The sequence below is a fragment of the Argopecten irradians genome, chromosome 5 (genome assembly GCF_041381155.1).
Source record: "Argopecten irradians isolate NY chromosome 5, Ai_NY, whole genome shotgun sequence".
Taxonomy (NCBI): domain Eukaryota; kingdom Metazoa; phylum Mollusca; class Bivalvia; order Pectinida; family Pectinidae; genus Argopecten; species Argopecten irradians.
In genome coordinates this window covers 21,203,785-21,216,144 of record NC_091138.1, presented here as the reverse complement: position 1 = coordinate 21,216,144, position 12,360 = coordinate 21,203,785, and the positions used below count along the sequence as shown (strand labels likewise).

At 34.6% G+C, this 12,360-nt stretch overlaps 1 pseudogene; it reads left to right on the top strand.

The window, feature by feature from the left end:
• Window positions 1-6,586: 6,586 nt before the first annotated feature.
• On the top strand, window positions 6,587-9,648 carry LOC138324524 (apolipoprotein L4-like; annotated as a pseudogene).
• The last annotated feature ends 2,712 nt before the right edge of the window (window positions 9,649-12,360 follow it).

The following is a 12,360-nucleotide window of genomic DNA, read 5'->3' as shown; positions in this document are numbered from 1 at the left end:
CGTACATGTTTTGATGGCGATATCATTTAAAAATTTTTACGACAGAAAAAAAATACGACTGCGTTAATGTCATTTTTCTGTATATCATTTATAAATAGTGATTTTTGTGAATGCACGAAGGATCACGCTAAAATAAGTATATTTACTATCTTTTTATTTGTTTAATTTATTTTTTATTTGTTTCAGTTTGTTTTATGTGTTAATGATGTATTTTTGTGATATTTGTATCTCAATGATTATAAAAAGTGGTTTTTGTTTGCTCTGACACAAGTCTTCTTTCATGTTTAACTACTTTTTAATTTTTTTTCTTCTTTAAATACGTATGTAAGAATCGAATTCTTTTAACACTATTTACTCAGATTTATCTATATTTCCTTATATTATCCAGTGATCTAATCGGTCTATATAGTCTACCCGCAAATTATCTAGTGCATCTAGTAGCGTTTCATTTCTCCCGCTAGCTATTGTAATTAAAAATCGGTTTTGTTTTGTGTAACAGAAGAAGAGCGGCCAGACCTAGATTCGAACGCGGGACCGCCGAACACTAACCGGATGCTCTACCGATTGAGCTATCTGGTCAATGATTATCGACACAGTTCATTTCCTCTACATTCCTTCTCTTTTGTCCAAGTGTTCAGTCCGATGACACATCCATTCACAAGTTCACATGACTAAGGTTAAACTTTATCCAAATGTTAGATATAAGGGTTGGCAAGCCCTCTTTGTAACATATAGTGGCCATACAGAGCTTCGAACCTGGGGTCTAAACACTAGTCGGATGTTCTACCGATGGAGCTACCTGTTCTTCGGTGGTCGACCCATTCCAATCCCGCTACACGATGTATGTCTTTGTTAGATCTAGAGAATTAATGGTCATGTATATAGGTATGTATGATAGTATATATTTGCCTTTGATTCATAATTACTGTAGATGTACGTAAATAATGTAGCGCTATGTAGATTAAGAAAGAGGTAAATGCAACTAATATATATGAAGTTGTTTGTATCAACATAACTTTTTTTGAGTTATCGCCCTTTGTAAAGCGATAGTGGCGCCGGGAGTAAAGCAACTTCCGGTTTACATAGACAGAACATTGCATGGTAGTTGATGTCAGCTGATCTTTCGCGTAAAACACTTAAATTACAAAATGTTAGAGGTACATGTATGTTGCGTTTGGATCTCGAACTGCTGGTTAAACCACGTGAAAGAAAATAGTTACCTGTCATGTCATATTCACTACAAAAACTACCGACTCAAAGTCACCGGTAACGTGATAATGGCGGTATTACACTATGTAACTTTCGCGTAGATACATTACTGTTGACGGTGATTTGACAGCTGTATTAGATGTACAAATGTAACGTCTACATATCATGTTTGTTTGTAAGCATCTGTGATTTCATTCTAACACTTAAAAGTAGCCGTTTTCAGTGAAATAGATTAATAAATATTGTGTCTTTGACCATAGCACACGAAGGAGTTTGACGTCTCACGATTTGTATACATCCTACAGTATCAACATAAAAATACCCCTCTATGCTATAAAATACCATGCTTATGCTAATTATTATTAACAAAACTTACGTGTTTGAACTTAATAAAGTATTTAATGTCGCCGTTACAACATTTTGTTAATTTGTGTTATGTACTTTGTATGTATGTAAACATTTCCCACTATCATAACCATATTGGAACAGACTACAAATATGAACCTGTAGACTGAATTTGTCTTCTAATAAACCATCTGAAAACATGCTTGATGTAAATATTTAATCTTGAATCTATATTCCTATAGAGTATTTAATGAAATGAATGTTGTTACTACATGTATGTACATCATAACATGTACAAATGTAGATGTATACAACATTCAAAAGTGTATGTTTTTGTTTTTACAACAATAACATGTACATACAGGTATCAATTTAGCTATGATTTAAAACCGTTTATGGGTAGTTCCCCTCAAGGATTGAATTTCCTTCCAAACTTTAAAAAAAATACCATTTGAAGCTAAAACTGAACACTTTTTGGGACAAAATTCCACCTTTGTCTTATTTTTCATCAAATTTTAAGACTTTGGTTGTAAATGTCTTCATGCTTATTATACATCTACTATATATATCTATGATGATGGAGCTTAAAAATCGGTTTACTGAATCTTGCAATGACATTCTAGGTGTTATAATACTTCAAAATTATTTTTTTCTACCAAAATGAGAATGGTCAAATATCCGATAATGCCGCTATTATAAACTTCTCGCAATTTCGAAAAGGACCATAGTTTTCCCCAAAACCTAGATTTGATCCCTGGTATATATAATATATAATGCATATTTGGTTATTACAATGTACATGTATGTTCACTTCTAAGACTTTGGGTTATACTAGTCCTAAGACAATGTCACAGCCATCTGAGAGCAATAAAATCTTCAAACCAAGGACTTGGACACTTATAAACTACCTGAAAAATAACTAACCATTTCTGGAAGCAATGGGAGGGAAAATGTCACTGATTAGAAAAAGATCATAGGTTATGTCTGAAAGCGTCCATAAAAGAATCATTTTCTCATAAATTTCTAATGTATTTTCCATCTGTATTCCAAATCAAATAACAAACAATTATGTCTTCAAATTCTCATGCAATCATCATTACCGGTATTTATGATGTTTGTTACATAATACACATAGTAGTATAATTTTTTTTTTTTTTTGCAGTTTTCCTATGTGACACTGTCATGGCCATATCCCTTATTAAAGAGACAATGCAGTGAGGCTAGATACACACGATTTCTGTCAGCTTGAAAAAATAATTGGAAATATCAAGATTTGAAGATAGTTTTTTTTTTGGTTTGGGCAGTTTGCTAGCTTCTGTAATTTCACAAGAAATTTACAAGGGAAAAGTCTCCTAAGACGCATATCAATCACTAAAGAACTTTGATTAACCTGAACCTAAGTGTATTGTATTTATATCCAATAAATAAAAAATATATACAATACATGTGTAGATAAGCCAGGTTTTCTTTCCAGTTTTTTATATACAAATGTATATGATCTCCGATTCTGTGTTTCTGAAGTTTGAAGGTACCATTCTGGCTAAAATGTGATTAATGTATAGATGGATTTCTAGCATAGTTACAATGTACTATGTTCTAAAAAGTAAAAAAAAAAACCAAAAACTTTATTATACGCATTTTTACATCAATAGCTGCAGTATCGTGCATCATCAAAGTATATTTGTATCACAGTATGGTTTGATGTATATGCATTTATTATTTGTATATAGTTATCATCAAATTATAAATAAATAATAATTTGCTTAATTGCTGACAATCTACTCTAACATATAACTACATAAAATGAAAGAGATAACGGTTAAACTTCTTCATGAAGGCGGTGGAATACAATTCACATAAACAAACACACATAAGTACAAACATGTACCGGGTACATTCTTTCAGCTTCCTCATCATTTAGACAGCAACACCTACCACTGATTACGTTTTGTTGTCATCAGCTTATCAACTTTTTAAGATTTACATGTAGGTCAATTCAAATTGGTTTTATTTGAAACAATGTGCACATACAGGATTGATACATGTATATCTAAATAAATCAACAAAGTGCTATGAAGTATGTGTAAAGAGTGCATGTGCATTTCATTTTGAATATAAATAATAATAAATACATTTATCTACCTAAAGGGATCATGATATGGCATTAAATATTTCTGATTGGAATGAAAAGACTATCATCATTTACCAAGTCTTTCAGAAGTCAAATAATCCATTTAAGATTTGTTTTTACATAAACAATTGATTCAAACTATTCCAAGTAGCAGAAACATTGACGAATCAGTGATGGTAAGTTTTAACAGTTTTATTTCCAGAGTCTAGGGTGCAGAAAAGAAATCTATGTATTCACAAGTGTCATCCTTTTTAGACTTTTGGATCGAAGGGTGCTGTTTATAATGGGAAAAAAAACCAATCCTTAATCTACAGTAACAGCAACCACACAGTATTCATTTGTTTGAATGATGACACATACAAGATATGGACAACTTGTATTAGGTTTTGAGTAAATATAATTCCAAATGACATGAAAGAGTCCTATATTATAATAGTCATTAATTGCCTATAATCAATGAAAGGTACATTTACATGTCCATTTCCACAGTGCGTTATAAGTTGTCAGTTACTAATTTGGATCGAATTAATATAGATATTATGGTAATCCCTTACCCATTCAATTTCGTACCCAAACAAACTCGTACTCACATTTGGCAAACTCGCACCCAATCATGGCTAACCCGTACCCATGGAATTTGGCGAACTCTTACCCATCATATAGTTCATGTTGTTATTTGTGATTGATATATATAAGACTTAATATATTCGTGTTCGATCAGATACTACAAATAAGTGATAACAGCTCGTATTTATACATGTTTAAAATAAATAAATACAACATACCAAAAATATATGTTTACTCCTTGGTTTATTTGACTTCCTCCTTTAATAAAAAATGACATTCATTGGATTTTTGTTTACAAGAGTGTCAAACAAAATGGAAATCAGCTTTTATAATTATGGCATGTGGAGCATTTGCCGTGTAAAGTCACAACGGGCTCGGAATATATCTTTTAGAATTATATTTAACTTTTACAAATTTATTACAGATGTTAAACCGTGTAAAATATATCGACTTGAAGTCCATGTGTATGTAAATGTAACAATGCTGATTAATTGTATTGTATTTGTGATCATGCACTTATGAATTACTTTTAAATGTAACCATCAACGTGCACTACATGTATAACAAAAACCAGTGACCATTGCACTGAGCAATAGACCAAAACAGTTTGCAGAGGGACATCATAATTTTCAAGTTGCTAGTGAAACCAGTTCTTTTTTTAACGTTGATTTTTTTACAGTGAACAGTGGATATATTACCATATGTTAATTTCACCATGCATTAATACAGTCTCGAGAAAGATGGAAGACGTAGGATAGGACTCATGAAGTCGAATAGACCCTCCACTAAAACTTTTAATATCGGCCACGCCCACTTAAAAATGAACGAAAAAGTGGGGAAACTATCCAATATTTACGAGAAAAAACACATACATATCCCAAACAGTATTACCAACAACACAGCAAAGGAACGTGTCACAAATCGGGAACAAGAGAGAAAAATGCAAATAATTTCTGAATACAGGTTCATTGTTTCTTTCTGATTTTAATAAACAAAACTAATGGGCCCCACCCTCCTGCCCCTGGGGGTCAGAGCCAAAATTTATACCTGTTCCCCTTCCACAAAGGATGTTTCTGGCCAAATTTGGTTACAATCCATGCAGAACCTAACAGAGCAAATTTACAAGTTCTGTCCTCTTCCCCACAAATTTGTTACAATCCATGCAGAACTCTGCAAAGGAACGTGTCAGAGCCAAAATTTATACAAATCTGTCTCTACCCCAAGGATGTTTGTGGCCAATTTATTACAATCCATACAAAACTCTAGGGCCCCGCCCTCCTGCCCCGGGGACCAAGCCAAAATTATACAAACTCAGTTCTAAAGGATATTGTTCCCTTCTCCCAAGGATGTTTGTGGCAAAATTTAGTTTACAATCCATGTAGAACTCTATGACTAGTAGCGATTTAAAGGATTTACCTCTATTTCCCCTATTGGGCCCCGCCCCTCCTGCCCCCGGGGGGTCAGAGCCAAAATTTATACAAGTTCTGTTCCCCTTCCCCCAAAGATGTTTGTGGCCAAATTTTGTTACATTCCATTCAGAACTCTATAACAAGTAGCGATTTAAAGGATTTACCTATATTTCCCCTATTGGGCCCCGCCCCTCCTGCCCCCGGGGTGTCAGAGCCAAAATTTATACAAGTTCTGTTCCCCTTCCCCCAAGGATGTTTGTGGCCAAATTTGGTTACAATCCATGTAGAACTCTATGACAAGTAGCGATTTAAAGGATTTACCTATATTTCCCCTATTGGGCCCCGCCCCTCCTGCCCCCGGGTGTCAGAGCCAAAATTATACAAGTTCTGTTTCCCCCTCCCCCAAGGATGTTTGTGGCCAAATTTGGTTACAACCCATGCAGAACTCTATGACTAGTAGCGATTTAAAGGAAATGTTGACGGACAGACGACGGACGGACGGACGATTGACGGACGGACGACGGACGACGGACGACGGACGCCGCGCCATGACATAAGCTCACCGGCCCTTCGGGCCAGGTGAGCTAAAAATCGTTTCAAAGTTACTCAAAATGCAGGAGCTGTAAGCTGTTTCTATATTGCGTAATGAAAACCGGAAGTGTCTTTACTCCGATCAAGGGGAGGATAACTCTAAAATTTCAAGATGGCGGACTGATGTTGATTGCAACTAATATATATGAAGTTGTTTGTATACTCAAAGTTGTAAAAAATAACCATATCATTATCGTTTTTATGTGTATTTAACATTATGGTTAAATGTGTTTCATTCTACATGTATTTCATTTTCCTAACAAGTTACATCTTTTTGTTGTTGTATCAAATTTATGAATTGGAGTTAAATAAAATTATCATTCTAACATAAATACTCTGCATTGTTTTATTTCGTTGCCCTCAGATTTCTTAAAACATATTTCTCCAAAATAAGAAAACAACATTTTACATGAGTATTTACAAAAAAAAAGATGACATTGTAATACGGGTAATATTGGTATACTGGTTGGTTTTTGGGCCACTGAATACTATAGTCATAATTTCAAAGAGGTCTGGAAATCCACAAAAAAACTGAAGTCGGCCACACACTATATAGGTCAACATTAATCAATCGTCTGATTTTAATGAAAATTTGTATATAGAGGTGTTTGGGGTCACAAGTTATTAACTGCAACTTAGGGCCAAGTTAGCTGGAGCAGGACCCTTTCTGGGGGATGAGAATTTTCTTGTTTTGTCAACGTCCTAATAACAGCCAGATCTATTGAATAAAATATCAGATACGGGAGGTTAACAATAGTTTGAGATATAAGTACGCCCGACATTCAGACGGAAATATTTTCTAATGGATCATCGATTGCAGATTGTCCTTATTCGTCCTTTGTTTCTATATTTCAATTTATACACACAAGGAGATCATGAAGCTAACATCTTAACATAATAATTTAGAACTTTAATTCAAGTGCGTGATTTATTGCATTGGGCAATTAGACCCTTAATATAATACATACAAAGTTACAAACAATAGTAGAAAGGATTGCGATTTCATCAATGACCTTGCTAAGTGGAAAGGATCCACATCACATCAGATACATGTTGGGGTTGTGACCACTAAACTAAGTCGACTTTTCTTGGCGTCAACTATCTATTGTTATCTGACCTATTTCAGACTGGTTCACGATACTTCTCCAATCTTTGGTATTTCCGCGTTTGACCAAGACATTATAGACGTCACCCACACTTACGTAAGGTATAATGCTTTTAGAAAACATTTCATTTAGTTTTTCTAAGTATTTGAATAGACATTTGAAATTAGAGCATATGCTATATAAATGATATTCTCATTCATACTTTATCCAGAGTCGCTCTTCAACGATAAACAAAATGTTGTCTACTGTATCCTTCAAAACTTGGCTCAATGCAAGGAAATCCACCATAAGGCTGCTGAGAAAACTAGCTGACGAACTTGATAAGATGCAAGAAAACGTCAACATCTCAAAATTGGCTGGAAACTTAACAGGAATAGTGGCTGGATTGGGCATATTAGGTTGTCTATTGGTAGCCCCTTTTACGGGCGGTTTGTCAACTTTAAGCATGGTAGGATTTGGCGCAACGGGATTGGCCAGTGGTACCATAAGTCTTGGAGCGCTTATTGGAAAACACTTCCATGAAAAAGATTTAATTAAAGATGCTCAAGCTGCTATTGATCAAGACAGAAAAGAAAGTGAAAAAACTGAATAAGGCTATGCGAGAGGTAATGGAGAAACTCGAAGAGCTTGATCCGGAGCTTGAAATTTCCGAGGTAGGCATGACAGCTGTTGGACTTTTAGAAGACGGCCACGATTGGTTTGGGAGTATCAAAGCAGGAAAGATGGTGGCTGCTGTAACGGTAATCATTGTAGGCTTCGACATCTATGACCTGGTACAAACATCAATCAAAGTACACAAAGGACCCATAAATGAATCTGCTGCAGAGGTGCGAAAATAGCTCGAGACCTGGAATTAGACATGGACAAGATTAAAGGTAAAAATATCAATATACGTATAGTAGCATTATTAATGCCAGGAGAAACACGTTCTTTTTATAAATGAAGGCTTGAGAACTGAAAAAGACATATTTACACATAAAATGTAAATATTTCATCTAAATATTACGTATATTTTCGTTAATGCTCGCCTTGAAAGCTCGCTAGTTTATCTAAGTTGCAAAGATCAATGATAATGAAGACTGTGAATTCTATGGCCGTCATCATGAATCTATTTGAAAGTATTTTTACCTCTGTGGATTAAAAAGTCAGATATGTAAATATGTGGTATCAATTGTGACTCAACCTGGTGGAGATTTATATGGTAAATATCGTCCCCATCATATAGGGATCACCGTCTTGTATTGAATTCCGCACCAAAGTTTAAACAAATTGCATCGTTGACTAACTCCTGGCATACCCCATACTAAAGTGATTTACCTTTGGTTTCAATTGAATGGACGCCGTTAAGTTAGCGAATGTCTATTCTGAATCTTACACATTATACATAAATGATTTCTTTCAGCCGCTCTGAAATTAGGCATTATTCTTTTCCCTATTCTAATGGTGTTATAACCAGTCGGCGAAGGAGAAATAGAATAATTGCGCTGTACATATTCCTCACATGGTGTACGTAGTCTTATTTTAAGGCCAATACCCGAACCAGGAACGTCAGGAATCCCTAACTAAATATTTAAATTTACAACAAATTGTATCGTTGATTAACTACTGACAAACACAGATTGAAATGACGATACAACTTTTACATTTTACAGTTACATATATTGCCTAACCTACATATTTAATTTTTGAAACTGATTCAACAAATACACCTAACAAACAGCCCCTGAAGCAGCCACTTTCCTATCAAATCGACTGTCTGAAAGGAGTATTCCAGGGATCTATTTTTGTTCGGTTTGTGGGCAAAATTTTTCTAGTAATTTCTTGGTTTGGTTCTCCTCTTAATTCTATATCAATTTATTACTTTTCCTTATTTAATCAAAACGAATTGTAATTCAGATATTAGTTACTTAGTAACTGTATGATAGATTCCGCATATGTTCCTTATATAATTGGTACATATCTTCCATTTGCATTTCAGAATCAATTGGGAAAGTCTAGAAAATCGTTACGTATGGATGTTGACCTGGTTTTGTATCCAGCATGACGTGGACTTTTTTCCCTCATTTTTTGTCAGTATACAAAATTATAACAAAACATGCAATAACCAAACAGGACAATTTACGATATTTTAAAACGTAATCACATCGGATGGACTGCCTGTTGAAATTGACGTGAACGATAACTCGGAGAGAACTTTGATCAAATATGTTATCAGTTCATTAAGAAAAGCATCATAAAAGACATCTTTATTGTATTATCTCCAAATTTGGGGAAATAAAAGTTGGCTGATCCGAAAAGCAAAATGACAATGTTATTGTTACTTCTTATGATTAAATCAAGGGATTGTTCTTAATTTCGTATTGCAGGTTCCCTTTTGTTTCATTAATATAAAATTGAATGGATGCTATTAAGCGTATAGAATGTCTAATATAAATTAGAGAAAATATGAGAAAATTTGTGATATTTTGAATCTACACATGGATACATGGACAAAATGCATACCGAAATTTACTAGGAAATACAAACATTCCTTTCATGGTGTACATGAGCTTGTTTTTCAGTCAAGAATCCCTTTATACATCACAATCGTGACAATACAACAAGGACAAAAGACAGCATTATTAGGACAAGGTCCGTAAAGTGTTCCCTGTGGTCACACAACGTCCTATCCTGCCAACAGAAAATCGACAGGAACAGGCAGTTATAGTTTCATATTGCCGTAAAACGCATCCAAACATTTCCTAAGTAGATATATATTAGTGGATTTCGTGTCGACACGAAAGCTGTCAATAACTAGTGTTGTTATGTGTAATCATCGAAACAGCATTGGCTGATCTAGCCAGCGTTAATGTCATAGGTTGTGTTGAACCGCCTCAATTCCACTACGTGATAAAGGAAGTGACCGAAGTTTTCATTTATAATTGTATCTATTCTGTCGTGTGTCGTGACAATGTTGACATTATCATTAGACTAAAGCTGGTATATGTGGTCATCTTGGTCAATAATAATTCAAGATTATAAACAAATCGGAAAGCATTCGTTAGTTAAAGGCTACTATCAAACCTATTGTGAACCGTATTGGTGATAACGGGCATAGTTTTCGTCCTGAAAATACAACTCTATTCTTATTTCCCATTCTTATTATATTTTGTGCTTGTATCGTATAAAATTTTGTATTAAATGAAAGTAAGATCATAACTAATTTGGCATTAACTAGACTTACCCCAGTACTCTAGGTACTACGTCTGATAATCAAGCTTTCTTCACTAGAAACAGAGTATTTGAGAAGATTGGGCAACAGGTCTCTTAATCAATTTTGAGTGTTATCCGCAGATTACGATGGAAATGTCCAATTTTCGATGGATGTATAGGGATGAATTGTAGTTATTTTATCCCTCAATTGTACATGTAACTACAACTTATCTATCTTTGTATTTGTAATCAGCTTTCCAAAGACAAGTAAAGAAGCTAACGTTTTTGTCACTATGGTGACTTATCATCGCTGTAGCTACATCCAGTTGGACACAGTAACATACTTTCTAGCTGAGAAAATAAAGTTAAATATTCCCATTAGAACCTGACTGTGGAAAAAGCAGTCCTACGGGGGCTCATCAAAGTAAATAAGTCTCGCTTTACCAAAATAGCTATGTCAGATATCCCGTGAGAGCCATGGAAAGACTCTTCTTAATTTTATTCAATTTGATGATGCCATGGCTTTGTGTAGGTTTTCCCATAGCAGTATTCAAGCCATGATCAGCCTACGTAGTTGACGTCTCGTTACTGGAAGTCTTGAAAGTGAAAGTAATGTAAAATGCATAACGAAGGATTTGAATAAACCTTAGATATGAGGCACAGGGGCCTTAGAGGCCAGCGTCAGCTTGGTTCAGATACAAAATGTCACAAGATCTGTTTACACTTTTGACTCCATGCATCCACCAGCCTCTTGATGTCAGTGAGGATTACAGTATCGAAAAATTGTAATCTTAAACTTAAATGATAGTAAAAAAGAAAACGTTAATATGAAGTAAGTTATTTTATCTATTTGACTCCTTAATCTTGAGAGAGTATTTAATTCCATCGTATCTGTCAATTGAGAAATTTTGGAACTTTAACCATTTCGACCCCATTGGTTCCGCCTTTCATGGGCAAGGAAAAATAACCCAAGGCAATGGTATTCACAATTCCTATAAAGGCCGTAAGACCATTCAATATTCCCCAAGAGTATATGTTTCCACAACACCTGTCATTTAAACACCTCTGCCCCCCTCCGCACCCTTGGGCTGGGGACCATGTAATTCACCATTTTGATTGGTTTTAAGTCAAAGTATTAATGAATGTGCTTCAGTAGTTTTGGTAAAGAAGTTGAAAATGTTAATTGTTTATAGACACACGACGGAAGACAACGGAAACAAATATTATTAGATTTGTAGCATCTAGTTCTTTATTGAAAATTTTTTGCTGGTAATGCGGTAACCAGTTACCATTATTTGCTGCCAAAAGATTTAGTTTCTTTTGCCATTGTTCAGAGATAATAAATAAGTATTTATCAAAACCATGAAAATTATCGAAACAAATATTGATTGAATGTGATCCGAAACAATATAAAGTGTGGTATACCTCAGATATGTGACTTGTAAGCTAGACCAGACGATGAAATATAAGTACAGGAGTCATGGAGGTATCCATGTAGTAAATAATCTAATAATTAGGAATACTCTCGTAAAAACACACTTACACACCTTAACAAGGCCAAGATGTGTTAATCTCATGTCGACACGAAACCTTCACTTCGATAGTACCCTCTATTCTCCAAACCTTTGGTGAAATATTATTGATATCGCCAATACAAGAATATTTGATAACCAACATCTTATAGTAAATCTGTTTCGGAGATAATTTGCTATAATTATCTTTCATTTCTTCTTACATGTCAGAAACACGAAAGTAATACATAATCTTTGATGGCATTTTGTTGTTAAAAATGAAAAATAAAAAATGGATG